Below are 15,291 nucleotides of genomic sequence, written 5' to 3' on the forward strand. Positions count from 1 at the left end.
TGGTTCTGGTTCTGGTTCTGGTTCTGGTTCTGGTTCTGGTTCTGGTTCTGGTTCTGGTTCTGGTTCTGGTTCTGGTTCTGGTTCTGGTTCTGGTTCTGGTTCTGGTTCTGGTTCTGGTTCTGGTTCTGGTTCTGGTTCTGGTTCTGGTTCTGGTTCTGGTTCTGGTTCTGGTTCTGGTTCTGGTTCTGGTTCTGGTTCTGGTTCTGGTTCTGGTTCTGGTTCTGGTTCTGGTTCTGGTTCTGGTTCTAAAGAATTTGAGTGATTTTCGGTTGTCAAAAAAAAACAAAAGTTGATATGACTCAACTAAAAATATTCTAGCAACCACAAATAACTTTTCAATTAAAAATAAAATTCAAAATAAATTTAAACTGTCAAACTTTGCCCCACTAATTGAAGCAAGTTTCACCTTAAAACAAAGCAGACACTTAAATTTGCGCCTCATCTGATAAACCAGTTACTCCACCAGCTGTCAAATCCAAGTTGTCACTCCGGAAAATTTAGGATAATACCAAGCCAAGCGCTTCGCAGCAGGCCATGCGTGTAAAAGTGCTCCAGGGGCGCGAAATTTTGAGATAAAGCAAAACTTTCCAATCTCCCACTCCTCTCCAACTCTTCAAGTCATGGCCTACTCTTACGCCGATGGGGTTTCGCGCGAGTTTAATGTCAAAGTAATTCCTGCCACGTGGGATTTTGGGAAGGGGGGGTCGAAAGTCGAACGTGAAAATCTTCTCCGGGATAGTTTGAACGATGAGAGGGGAGAGGCTAAATCTTAAGAAGATTTATAATGACATTGAAAGTGTTTTATGGTGAGACTTTGCCTCTGCTGATACGTCCCGTTTACACACACACACGAAGGTGGCAAACTTCTCACACTCTGACTGGGAAAAGGAGTGTGTAGAAGATACATAAATTTTCAATTAGTTTTTGGCGAGAAGGGTCTTTCGGTAATGTTTGGTTATTGATTTTAATTTTGTGAGGTTTGGTATTTAAATTGAGAGTATAATTTAATTTCTGGTGGAGTTTGGCAACACAAATTTCAAAATAAATCAAACTGGCATCACTGTCCAACTGTCAAACCGAGGGGTCAGTCACTCGATGCTCGACAAACGGGATAAAACTTTGTTCACAAAACAAGAAAAATAACCCGAATTATCCCGGAAAAACCAGGTTAGCACCAAGATGAATGGCCATAAACAATGGTCCATCCGAAAACTCTCACCCGTAAAATGTCTAATTTCCGCAATAAATCACACGTCCTTGTGGCGTCCCGGACCCAGAATCCGACAGTCCAAAAATGTAACAGTTGTTTGTAATTTCGTCGCTCCCCTGCTCGATCGTCCCAGGCCGAAACAACAACTTTGAAACAAGTTTCCGCTGGACCGAATCGACCAAAAAACTTTCCTCTCTTATCACACAGTAACACTATTTCCCACTTCTCCGGTTCCGTTTTGCCTGGCCGGGCCTCAACCAAAAACTTGAACCCTTTTTCCCCCGTTTCGTTCCGTCCACAGACAGGTTCCGCAAATTATTATGTGTGATACCGAGCGCCCTTCTCCTCGTCCGTTCTCTTCAAGCCGAAACGTCAGAAAAGGGATTATCAAAAAACATAAAATTTAACTTCTCGACCACAGCCGGCAGGCACTTGATTAAGTTATAAAAAGGGGGCGCCCACCTCCGTCCTCTCCAAAACATCCGGATGTTGGCCAACTCTAAGATAACACCGCGGCGAACGAGAGTTTGCACGAAAAGTCTTTATAATGCTCACATGCAGCTACTTAAAAAGTTCCCATCCTTGCGGAATGGGTCGATCCTGTAGTAGCAGTAGGCCGCGATAATATATGGCCGGGGCACTTTGTTCAAACACAAATTACCGGCGGGGGTGCCCTTTTATGGGCTCGCTCCGTCTAGTTGGCCATAGACTGGCTTTCTAGATTAAACGCAGATTTTCTGAAACTTATCAAACATGCTTCGCCTTAAATCTAACTCTATGCCCATCTCCGCTCAAGTATTTCACAAGATTAAGATAAATTACTTTTACCCAACTAATTATTAAGCCGTTTTTATCAGAATTACCCACCGTCGTCCGTCGTTTGCAACACATTTACATACATGCATGTAGAGGCACAACCTTCACAGGCGCTTCAAACGAAGTGAGCAAGAATTATTACTCTCAACGAAGGGGTTAGAATCACCCTTTAAGCAAACTGGTGTGGACGGAGGCAAAAGGGATCCCCTTAATGGTCAGGGAAAACAGCCATAAAGATAATTTTGAGGTTAAATCCCAACGAGTGGCGATCCCCTCGGCTCCCAGTTTGACACCCCGAAATGGATTGTGACATTCGGGTGTTTGGTCGAAATTGGCTGAAAATGGGTCTTTTGAGGTTAGATTTGAACGGGGGGTAGTTGGGATAGTCGTAGGAGGCCGTGAAAGGGTGACAATAGTTTGAGAATTTATGTTTGATTACAAGGCGGGTTCGATGTTTTGAATGCTTATTCGCTTATTCGAAAGCTGTCAAATGCCAGAATTACCTGTCAAAATGATGTTTTAACTCAACACACGTGGTTTCAAGCTTTTGACAGCTGTCAGTCGTTCCAATTAGCGAATTTGGATTGGCTCATTCGTATGCAGTTTCTTTTGAATTATCGAATACGTTCTGTATTTAACAATGCAATGTCAGATTGCAAGAAAATCTTGATTTTTCTTGATAAAGAAATTCATGGAGACGCTGGTAGTTGAGCCAAAAAATCTTTACGAGTTCACTTACCTTGCGGCTCCATCAAAATATTGTTCACTGCGCAAAAAAAAATTTTTTTGAAAGCTTTTTTGCGTTGAAGAAAACTAATCAGCATTATTGTTACATTATTTTTAAGTGTTCATATTTTTTTAAATTTTCATTCATGAAAAAACGTATCTGTTTCAGAATCTTGTACATTTCGCCGAAACAACTAAAATAAATTTCACCAGAAGTTGTTTTCTGCACATAAAATCATGGGGATTTTTTTTTTGCTGTTTAATAAAATGCAATATCTCACTTCGCAGATATTTCTTTTTGGAATAAATGCAAAAAAGCCAGCAGTTTCATTTTTAATGCATTTTACTAATCTAGAATCTGTCATTATTAAAAAAAAAAAAACAAACAAACACTTACAGACTTTTGTTGCATGAAAATTCTTTGGCGTTCATTCCGATGGCTGCTCAAGTTTTCAAACAAACAAAACCTCACAGAAATAAATAAAAATTATTCTGTCTAAATTAAAAACAAAACTGCCGTGTACAAATAAGCATAGCATATAGCATAGCATTGGTGTCTACCCGTAGCTGCTACTTCGTTATTGACCAGGACCCCCAATCATTGCTCCGTGGACCACAGATGAAAAGTAGGAACCAATCATCACCCCTTCGCAATTTTCAAAGGTCCCTATCGTGCTGATCAATACCGACGCCGGCCACGACCAGTGGTAAGACACGGGGAAGTGGATGGGAATGTTAGTCCGATACTTGAGTGATGGGACCGCCAAATCGACTGCGTCTCCGACAAAGTATCACATGAGTTTTGAGGGTTTAGTAAGATGGGTATGAGGTCAGGATTCACCGTGGTAGGTGATGCGACCATAAGTAATTTGTTTATCAGTTGTAAATTTATAGGTCTTAGGCAGCCGGCTGCTGTAAGACACACAATCAATGATTTAGAAATAGTTTTAATTCGAACGCGGTGCCAAATTATCATTCATTCCCCCGTCGGCGTGCCTTCCGAGCAACGACGCTGTGAGAAGGGCTTTTCCCTCCTTTTACTATTTAAGCAATATATTAAATTGTATTTTTTGTGGTTTCCGACTAAATTATATGAAAATTTTAAAGTGAGGTTTACAATGATTTCATCGTGTTGCAGGATTTTATGATAAAATGTTCCGAAAATAGTGATCTACGAGACCGACAAAATTACGAACAATAGTAACTGAAAATTTCGTTTCGAGCAGTTAGTAATAAAGTGACACTATCACGAATGGTACATTTTTAAGCCAAAGTCGTTATAGGTAGTTTTATCTTTCACGTTATATTTATAATTATCGGAAAAATAAAATCAGAGTAAGAGGAGAACAAATCCGTAAAAACGACGCATGAACTCGAGTTAGACATTCTCGTTTAACGACCGGTATATTATTATTTACGCGACTTGAAAGAAGGAAAGAAAAAAAAGAAGAGGGAAAGTGAGGGAAAATATGTAAAATATAAGATACATCCAAAGATAAATTTAAGTAAATAGATAGATTGAAATAAATAAATAAGTTAAAATAGATACATTACAATAATTTGGTCAATAAAAAAATAATAAAATTAAATCCATTCATGCTTCCATCCATACATGAGCCAAATGATACACTCAAAAAAATATCCACGTTGAAGTTACGTGAAAAGCTATGTGGTATTTTTCCACTAAAGCTTTCACGTAACTTCTACGAGGTGGCCCTAGTAGAAACGGAATTTGCTTGGCGAGATCATTTCACGTCGTTTCTACGTGCTTCACACGTAAAAGCTAAATGAATCAATTGATGATTTCTACATGTTTGTTGTAGTAAACATTATAGTAACCTTCTAGTACTAATGAGATCTAATTTCAGATTTTTTGTCAAAAGGAAAAAAAAATAAAGAAGCAGTTCTAATTACAATTCAGATCATTGTTTTATTGATTTTTCAATTGCTAACATTTCAAAAAAATAACCCAGTCCCTCATGTAACCGAGCGGGAAGACCTTCACGCGCAGCTTTTCGATTCCGCTGTCCTTCGTGGCCGCACGGGAACCCGTTTCGAATTCGTTGTCGTTGACGAAAGCCTTTTATGCCCATTGACGTGGCCGCACCCGGGAGAGGTTATTTGTGAACAACTAGGCAAGCAAGTCGGGTGCTCGGGACGTTTTGTGTTTACGTCGTGCGTGGCCAGGAAGAAGTTTGAGAGATGGGCGACCACGTTCAGCTCTCGAATTCCGCGCATCGGTTTTTTTTATCTTGCCGGATACAGCTATCTGCACCACACTGACCAAGGCCGACGAGAGGATGGCCGCAAAGCATCCTCGCAGTCCTCCGGAGCAAACTCGGCAAAGGTCCACGAACCGTTTACAATATCCGTGACATTTTCGGTGGGGTCGATCACCACGACCAACCGCTTATGTTGAAACAGGCCAGAATTCAAGTGGCCACCGGAAAAAATATGCTGCTTCCAGAGTTCGGCAGCTGCAAAGACAAAAATACAATTAATTATAAATAAATTCATTCAAACTTAATTAAACTTACCGTCTGTTCTATTTTTGATGAAATTTTGCAAACATAAGTCCGGCAGCAGTTCTTCACCAAACGCCACCAATTTTCATACTAAAATAATCACGTAGAAATTTCGCCGAATGGCGCACTCGAGTTCCGTTAAAGCTACATTTCAAAACACATGAAAACTACATGGAAAATCCTAGTGGAAAAATACCATAAGGCTTTTCACGTAACATCAACGAGAAAACATTTTCTTGCCAGTACACTTTCACATTATTGTTACGTGTGTCACGTAAAACGAGCATAGCGAGGGGAAAATCGGGGTTACGTGATTTTTCAGGTAGCATCAACGTGTGGATTATTTTGAGTGTAGAGTTCACCAAATTGTGGAAACTCACAAATGACTCTTCACAACTTATCATGCACCCGCATCACTCAACTCACATATACATGTCAACATAGAGCAGACTCACCCAGGGTTCCCAGTGTCGCATAAAACACGCTGGCTTCCTCTCTAGTTATAAGACACTTTTAAATCACCAAGGTATGCTTTTTCGCCTTATGCTGCATTCGCATTCGCATTCGCATTCGCATGGAGATGGTGATCTTAGCGGGTTGCAGACTGGATTTCGTCATGTATGTGTGATGATTGTCCAGCCCAGGTTGCTTATAAATTGATTAAAGGGAATTAAAACCAATTCTACCAGAACCGGACAGGCAGCACCATGAAAGCCATCCATTGCCGGCCGCTCCCATCTCCACCATTCACCGGGGCAGGAATAAGGATTAGGAGCACGGGAAATGTTGATGCTTGACTTACTTAGAAAAAGGTAGCGAAACCGCAGGCTCTTTTTCCCAACCCTATCGAGGTTTTTAAGCGAAGATGGCGTTCGAATGGTGAACGCCCGAAATGTCAAAATCACGCAATGGTACCAACATTACGGAGCAAGTGTGCCATGGCATGACAGCCACATTTTTTTCTAATGTTGGTGCTACTGCGCGATTTTGACAATTCGGGCGTTCACCATTCGAACGCCATCTTCTCTTAAAAACCTGGATTGTGGAACTCGATCAAATTGACCGTTTGACCAAATTTAATTGAATTTAAACAACAGGGCTGCGTAAGTGTCGCGTGGAGTTGGTAGTTGTGGAAGGTAAAGGTCTGGGAGTCGCCCTAAGCAAGCGATACGACCAGTGGCATAAATCAGGTTAACGGATTAACTATTATTCTCAAGGCAAGCAATCGGATGCTGCTGTTGAGACAATTCCCGTTTAGCGAATTCGCGGAGTTCAGTATTTTAGCAGATTAAGAATTTATTCTCAAGCCAACAATAAGATGCTGCTGTTGAGACTGTTTACATTTAGTGAGGGTATTTTTTTTTCATAATTTTATCCCGACGCGTATATTTGTTTAGGATCCAATATTAGACAGCCGGCTGTGGAAATAGAAGATCCCGTAATAAAATTCAATTGATTAAAACGAACAGATTGTAGTAAAACTCGTTATAGCAAACTTATGAAATTATTTCTGAAATCAATCTTATTGATGGAGTAGTAGAACTTTATATGAATGCAATTCGCGGATAAAAATCTATTCTATGAATTAGTAAAAAAAATAATTCGGCAGTTGCGGTTGCGGTGCAATCATACGGTACATTCCGAAGCATATAGATCGAACATACTGGGATTAGAAAACAATTATACACACACACACACTCACACACACACACACACACACACACACACACACACACACACACACACACACACACACACACACATCAAGCATTATCATGGAACGAACTCACCGGGGAGATCCATCGATACGTGGTGTAGAAAATCCTCATAAACACCGGCAAAGACAGCTACAGACTTTTCTACATTTGCACAGATTATCGACAAATCATTCGGCAACTCCGACGCAAAAGCTCGCTCTCGAAGTAAATAAACAACTCCCGGGGTAAAAAGAGATGCTGTCATCTCTTTCTAGAACCGCGCGCGCTCTCTGGTGGCAAGTAGTGGAATCTTCTCCTGACAGATAATCCCGGAGAAAGAGAAAAAGAATAAAACAAAAACACCGCGTGCCGCACTCGGATTTTAACACTAGAAATTTCTTAATAATTTTAAGTTTTTCTCTAAAATTCCACTATGTACAGCACGTATGAAGTCTAAACTTCATCAAAAATGAAAAATAAGACTTCAACACTCCTGAAAACACCGAAAAAAAACGAACTTTCTGCGGACCGCGACGCGCTTGCAACCGACTGAAATGGCAGTGCTGCCGAGACCTATGCTTTTTCGCCTTATGCTGCGTACACAAACATGGTGAAAAACGAACGAGCCTACCATAAAATACTTATGTCACACTAGCCCGATGTTTTCCATCGCAAAGCCTAACCACAGCAAAAGCAAGCTAGATTGAGACAAAAAACTGCCGTGTACAAATAAATAAAGAAAGTTAATTTTCAGTCAAAAAGTTTGCAAAACCCGAAAAAATACTTAATTTTTAAACTACTCATTTTGTAAAAGATTTACTTGTGCTCAAATAAATGTTCAAAAACACTCAAAAAAATAAATAATAAAAAAACTCTTTAAATATCTCAAAGAATGCAACAACTCACAAAGAGTTTGAAAAGGTTTTTTAAATCAATTTTTAAAACTTAACCTCGCGGTCCTTCTTGACAGAAAAGTTCCTACTTGACAGTTCTTTCCAAGGGGACCATCGTTGATCCATCTAAAAAAGGTTGTCTTGTCAACTTTTTTTTTGCTTTAAAATAACAAAAAGTGCTCAGATGTGGTTTTAAAGTGTGTTTTTTACCGTTGTACATAAAAATTTACATAGGGCTTTAGGACCCTATTGTTTGAGAAAACCAGTTTAATCACCGTTTTTTTCAATTTATTACTCCAAAAATGTAATCTCCATCTTCTGAAAAAGTTAAAAATATGTCTCAATGGAGCATGAGCATGAGCATGAGCATGGTTGACTGCCAATGAGCTGCTACTCCGTTATTGACAGATCAGCTGAAGTTAAACAATGAATCAAAAATGATCAGTGGGAGCCAACCATCCGTTCACTGTTTAACCCCTGAAGACCCCGACTTTATTAGTCAATACCGGCGCCCTCCCAAGAAGCCTGCAGTTCAACAAAAGGGAGGAATGTTAGTCCGATAGTTGAAGTTGCAGACTCATCAAGCACATAGTTTTTCCCTATATACTTGTTGATACCGCTTGAGACCGTTGAATCCACAGCATCTCCTTCAAGCATCACGTGATTATTTTTTTTGGGTTAGTAGGATAAGGTATTGGCTTTTCGATGCCTCCCGAGCTACGATGCTATGGGGAGGACTTTCATAACAAATCCGTCGGCGAGCCTTCCGAGCAACGATGTTATGGGAAGGTCTTTCTAATTAGCACACCAAAACACTCGCGCACAGGTATTTAAATACTGAATAAATGTAATTTTTCATCACGATTACCCAGACGACATTGATGATATAGGAAGGACTTTTTTACAGTCATTTACAGTAATACTTAAACTTATTTTAATGCAACAATTCAACAACGATGATGTAGGAAGGACTTGAGCAAGCCAATCAGGATGAAACACAAAATAAAATTCTTTTCTTTTCACACACAATGCCACATAATTGACCGCGCGTCACCACCCAACAAATTGAACTCTTAAAAATATGTCTCAATGGATGCAAAAAACAAACCATGGAATTTTTTTTTTCAAAACTGTTTATTTTCTAAACCTACTAATATTTGAATGAATATACTCAAAACTCCAATTTGTTTTCGGAAAACTGATGTTGTAAAGAATGCAAAAACTTATTTAATGAAATCATTTTATCAACAAAAAAAATGTTCAAAGAATTGGTCATGTTGAAAAGAATGCAATCACAGCTTTGTTTTGAAAATCTTTTGTTGATAAAATTGCAGAATGTTTGGAATTTGAGTCGATAAATTCTGAGAAGCTGGATTCAGAGTCGACAAAAAAAAAAAATCAGCAAAAGTCAGAATCTGAGTCAAGAAGTTCTGAGGAGTCAGATTTAGTGTTGCAGTCGGATAATTCCGGAAAGCTGAAGTTGAATTGGGATTTGAGTCGCCAAAAATTCAGGAAAGCAAAAGTCGAAATATGAGTCGACAAATTCTGAGAAGCTGAAGTCGGAGTTAAAATTGAGGAGCGTTCTTTTATTACGTAACGCAGCTAAGGCGTCTAAGAATCCAAATTTTTGTGTTACATAATAAAAGAACGCTCCCTTGGAGTCTGAGTCGATTTATGTGGGGATGCTGGAGTCGGAGTCTGAGTGGGTACCTTCTGAGAAGCCGGAGTCGGTGTCGGAATTGAAGACGACAAATTTTGAGAAACTGGAGTCAGAGTCACAGTCAGAGAGAGGTGCCGTCACATTCTTTGAAGTGGGAGATTTTTGAGAAGCTATTGTTGACAAATTATGATGGTCCCTAGAAAGGACTCAGATTCAATATCGGAGTTGGAGCCAACAAATTTCGGAAACGCCGGAGTTGGAGTATGAGTCGTAAAATTCTGTAAACAGCACGTCTAACAGGAAGTCTGCAAATCAAAAGTGCTCCAATTTGGCTCAAATTTGGAGTGGGGGTTCTTTGGCCCAAATAACTAGACCCGTATTTTTTTGTTTGGCGATTAGGGTGCTCCTATCCGAAATAGGTTGGTCTAAAAAATGTAATTTTTCGTCGATTTTTGCTAAAAGCACATTTTTCGGAACGGCTGAACTAATCTTAAAGGGCCATGTTTAAAAAGAAAGGTTATTAAGTTGGGCTTTTGAGAAATAATATGTGGAGGTTCGAAAAACCTGGCTGAATATTTGAAAAGGTCCTATGAAAATTGCATTTGCTAATTTGAATGTCTCGAGACCAAAGAGCTCATATCTGAGAATATTTTTCCCTGATTCCTTGTAATATTTTACATGTTTATTTCACTGGGGCTTATTGAAAGTACTCTTTATATTGATTGTTCGTATCTGGATCGAAAGCAGATAAAAAAACTGCTTTTATTACAAATATAGCGTGCATCCTTTTGAATACTGGCTCCAAATTTGAGTAGTTGTCACTGTCATTCAATGTTTTAGGGGAGAAACCGCATTTGACAGGAATAAACTCAAACCAATAGCACAGACAATGTCTGTGCCAATAGTTTGTATTAAGGATGAAAAAAATGTGTGAACTCAGAGCTACACTCAAACTCGCTGTCAAACATGACAGATCAAACAATTTTTAATGAAAACATACACCGCAAAATGGAACCCAGCAAAAAAAATCTGAAAAAGCAATCCCAAAAGTTTAGATAAGGCCCGCAATTTTTTCCACCATCATTCCATTTTTCCAAACATTTTTTTTCCACCCAGAACTTTTCACACTCAACTGGACATTTACAATGCCTGCTGGGCGCGGCCAGCCCCGTTTCAGCGGCAATTTCCCACCATCATCATCGGCCTACTGCCCGGTTTTGTTTACAAGCCGCTGATGTTAGCAAGTTTTGTTTTTTTTTTTTTTGTTTGTTTGCTGTCCTCCATCCTAACCTCATCACATATAAAGCAAACATTACGTCCCATTGATAACATTATATGGCCCCGGCACGCAGCACCACCCTCATCCGAGAGAACCGGAGCGAGGGTCCACGCGGAAGTGCTCCCCAGAGCCGTCGGAATTTCCTCCGGATGGTGGCAGAAAAAAATGCCGCCGCAAACAGAAGCAATCGCGATACGGAAAAGGGAAAGGTAGGGTTAGGTTGTATGACTTTGGATTGTGAGGTTGTCATTTTGACATGTGCAGCTGTCATATCAGTACACGTTAAAATGAATTTACTAAAAAGTTAGAAATTTAGGATTCTTGCAAAATTTGTGTGACATTCTGATTCTGAAACGTCAAACTAAACTCCCTTGACCCTAAAATCCGTATTTACAACAGTTTTGTGGCGAATCATCCCCCCCGTGGAAAATCCTTTCAGCAAGCTTGTTCAACCGTAAACGCGGCGATAAGAGAAGATTATCGTTTGCCTTCGTTACAATGTTGTTTTTTTTTTCGAGCGGTTCAATTTTGACGTTTGACGCACTTCTTTTTGGGTGGAGACGCTCGATCCGTCATCCAAGTAGCTCAACGACCGCGCGTCTCCCCAACGAAACAAGCTTGTTGCATCTCGAACAAATCGCAGTAGACTGAAGCAAGCAAAAGTAAATAGCCGACCACGTGGGTGGACGTCAACGCAGCGGCTGGTGACAGTTCTATGTACTGCACGTGCGCAGCTTGCTGCGCTTTTCGTTCAGGGGAAATTGGAATCGCGCTCTCTCTCAACTTTTTCGTGCTCAGAGATTTGATAACTTTGGGGAGCTCACGACGTTTCGTGATTGTTTTTGTTGTTGTTTGCAACAATGTTTTGCTCCACCGGGGGTGTCTCTTTCTCCAGAAAAATTAAACATATTTGTAAGGAAACTGAAATGAGAGAGTGAGAGAACGCGGTGTCACATGACAGTAACGAGTTTTATGTAAAGCGTTTCGCTTTTCTATTCTAGTGTTTGTTTTTGTTTGTCGTTTTCGTTGTTGTTTTTGGTGTTGTTGTTGCTCTGAGAGGAGGAGCAATAGCGTAAAGCGTGAAATAGAGGTAATTTGTTGAAAGATAGTTGGGAAAGTGTTCCGTTTTTTGCTCTGATTTTGCTTCATCGTTTTTTGCCACTTTAGGAAAATGGCTGTAATGCTTGATGGAGTTTCGTGTTGGTGACTGTTTTTTGTTGCCAAACTTGTTAGCTGATGAAATATTTACCCGTCCAAAACGATTTTATGGGGCGTTTTCTGTCTGGGTGAGATTTTGGAAGGATTTTCACAGAGCTTAGTAGTTTTTTTCATGATCGATTATGAATTTATTCTCAGGTTCTTTGAAAATGTTCAAAATTGATCCATTAATTTTCATTTTTCATAAAATTTTTATATTTTTAAGATTTAAATTTCATAAAATTTTACATTTTTTCAAAAAAAGCTTTTTGTTTTCATCTAACTTGAAAAATGAAATGAAATATTTTAGGGAAAAAACAATACCTAAAACCTAAAAATTCAAAGATAGGTAGTTTTAGCCTACAAACTAATCCTAATTCACTTGGTATTAGTGAGGCACATTTCAAAATTTCACTCAAAATAGAATCAAAACTATGTAAAATTCACCCATATTAATCTTCAGTAGGTTATGAATAGATAAAATTGGGGTGATTTTAGATATTCGTTTGTTCCTTAAATAAATAATGCAAAATTGTCAAAATTGTCAAAATTGTCAAAATTGTCAAAATTTTTAAAATTGTCAAAATTGTCAAAATTGTTAAAACTGTCAAAATTGTCAAAATTGTAAAAATTGTAAAAATTGGGTACTAAAGTCCTATGTATATTTTTATGTACAACGGTAAAAAACACGATTAAAAACCATTTTTGATCACTTTTTTTCATTTTAATGCAAAAAATTTTTTTGACAGGACAACATATTTTTCTATGGATCAACTATGGTTCCCTTGGAACGAGCTGTCAAGTAGGAGCTTTTTTGTCAAGAAGGACCGCGAGGTTAATTTTTCAAAATTGATTTAAAAATCCATTTTAAACTCTTTGTGGTCGTACAAAGGGTTATTGTACTCAGAAAAATAAGCTTTATCGCTGTAAACAATAATATCAGCAATCTAAGCTTCATTTTAGGACCCAATTGTCAAAATTGTCAAAATTGTCAAAATTGTCAAAATTGTCAAAATTGTCAAAATTGTCAAAATTGTTAAAATTGTCAAAATTGTCAAAATTGTCAAAATTTTCAATTTTTTTAAAATTGTCAAAATTGTCAAAATTTTCAAAACATCAAAATTGACAAAATTGTCAAAATTTTTAAAATTTTCAAAATTGTCAAAATTGTCAAAATTGTTAAAATTTTCAAAATTATCAAAATTGTTAAAATTGTCAAAATTGTCAAACCGCTCTTCAGCACAACAATACGAATGCGTGAGATTACTACCGCCCAGAACTAGACACGGCATAAATCAACCTAATTACTGTTATAAATTTTCACGGACCTTCCCCGCACCATCCTTTTTGCAAAGGTCCAACTCGCAAGCAGCCCAAAACGATGACCAAGGTAAATAAACAAACAAGGTCCTTTCCGGATGACGGCTCGGGAGCAAGGGTGAGGTACACAGGCAGGTGTGTGTGGTACGAAGCCTACTGCGATGGTCAGTTTGTTTGCAACAAATGTTGCATAGCTTAGGCTCACAATATCATGATGGTTTCGATTTGGATCGCGGTGTGCTGAAATGCAATTTTGTTTTAAAATGAAACTTCTGGCAACACTGTTTGAAGGGTTTGAAGTGAAGAAATTTTTGACGTTTCAAAATCAAAACAATAAATTTTACCAAATTTCAGCATGCAATTAAAAAGGGGTTCGATTTTTCAATCAATATCCAACTCACCGTCATCGATGAACCCAAATTGACCACTTGTCCCGGAAACGGTCTCCGTTTTTGCTGCACGCTCGATTAGTTTCACACACTCTCGGCGAAACGATCGAAACGATTGGCTTCATCGTCCTTTACTCATTGTTGAAGAGCCCTCGACGAAGGACGTATATCAACCCCGCTCCCCCTTGAGCAAATAGACAAACACGAATGCAACGCGGGGGATCTCCTCTCTCTCGAGCCGATAATTAATGATAATTGATGATGTCGAACACCTCTCCACTCCACTTTCTTCCACCTTCCCGGTTTGCATGCGTTGTGTCTAATCTGGAAACACCTTTTTCCGGAAAACCCGCCTTGCCTTCAACGCAGCAAAATGCAGTGTGCTGGACACGGAAAAGGGAACATTTTGAGATTTTTGGCAAATTTGGTATCCATTTTTCAATTTATTAGAGTATAGAGTTCTAAATAGTTTCACTAAATACTATTTTTTTAAATAATTCTTATTTTGTATGCATTTTCATTATTTTTTATAAAGTGAAATTTTGTATGAATTTTCAATTTATTATAGTTAAACTTGTAAAAACTTAAATTAGCACAAAATACCGTATTTTTCAAAAATAATCAAATTTAAATATGTAAATTTTTGTTCGTTTAATATCCATATTGAAAAAATCTAAAAAAGAGTTTTCTTATAAAACGCTATTGTGGGTAAATAATATTATTTAAAGCACACTTAAATAAATTCATAATGCATACACCCAAAGTTAGAGAACGAGGGGATAGTCCTCACGAAAAGAATCGTGAGGAAAGTGCTATATTGCGAGAGTATAGTCCTCTCGCGTGTTCATTCGTTCATTGGAACAGTTCATCCTATGACTGGCTTATAAGGCTTTCTAGGCCCAGTGAAAAAAATATAATTTAACTCAAAAGTGACGAACTCCTCGTCACAGTGTCCTGATGCAAACAATGATCGAGCTGTAGCTGTCATAGCCCTGCGAAGTATGTTGGCTGACATATCGGGCAGTCAGTCAAAAAAAAACAGCTAGAAGTCGCCTGCCAAAAAAATTTTGCTAGAAAGAGATAGGAAACCTGATGCAAACAAACGTCCAGCTGTCATGTAAACATACTTTGAATGTGTTGGTAAATTTCTGACTAGAAAACCTTATATGAACAAACGACCGCCGCTTAGTCACCGAACCATGGTGGCCTATACGGCAAAGGCACGGTTCAATATGCCGAAGGTCTTGGGTTCGAGTCTCGGTACCGGTACTTTTTTTTTTTTTGATAGATGAACTTTTTTGGAAAATGAACCATGAGTAAAGTACTCTCGGTAATTTCGGAATTTATCCTCTCCGTCCGCACACAGTACCATTTTACTACCGAATCGTGCTCTTTATCCTCTCGTATGCCAATGCCCAGTTCTGGGTGTACAAAATATCGATTGATTTGATACCCATATTGCGAATTTGCGAATAGTATTCAAAAAAATACGGTACTTTGTGAAAAATTGAGTAGGGTATTCGTCCCTATTTTGGGCTTTGTACCTATATTGAGCCTACCAGACTTAATTTGAAGAAAT

This window comes from Culex quinquefasciatus, chromosome 1, assembly GCF_015732765.1.
Source record: "Culex quinquefasciatus strain JHB chromosome 1, VPISU_Cqui_1.0_pri_paternal, whole genome shotgun sequence".
Classification (NCBI taxonomy): domain Eukaryota; kingdom Metazoa; phylum Arthropoda; class Insecta; order Diptera; family Culicidae; genus Culex; species Culex quinquefasciatus.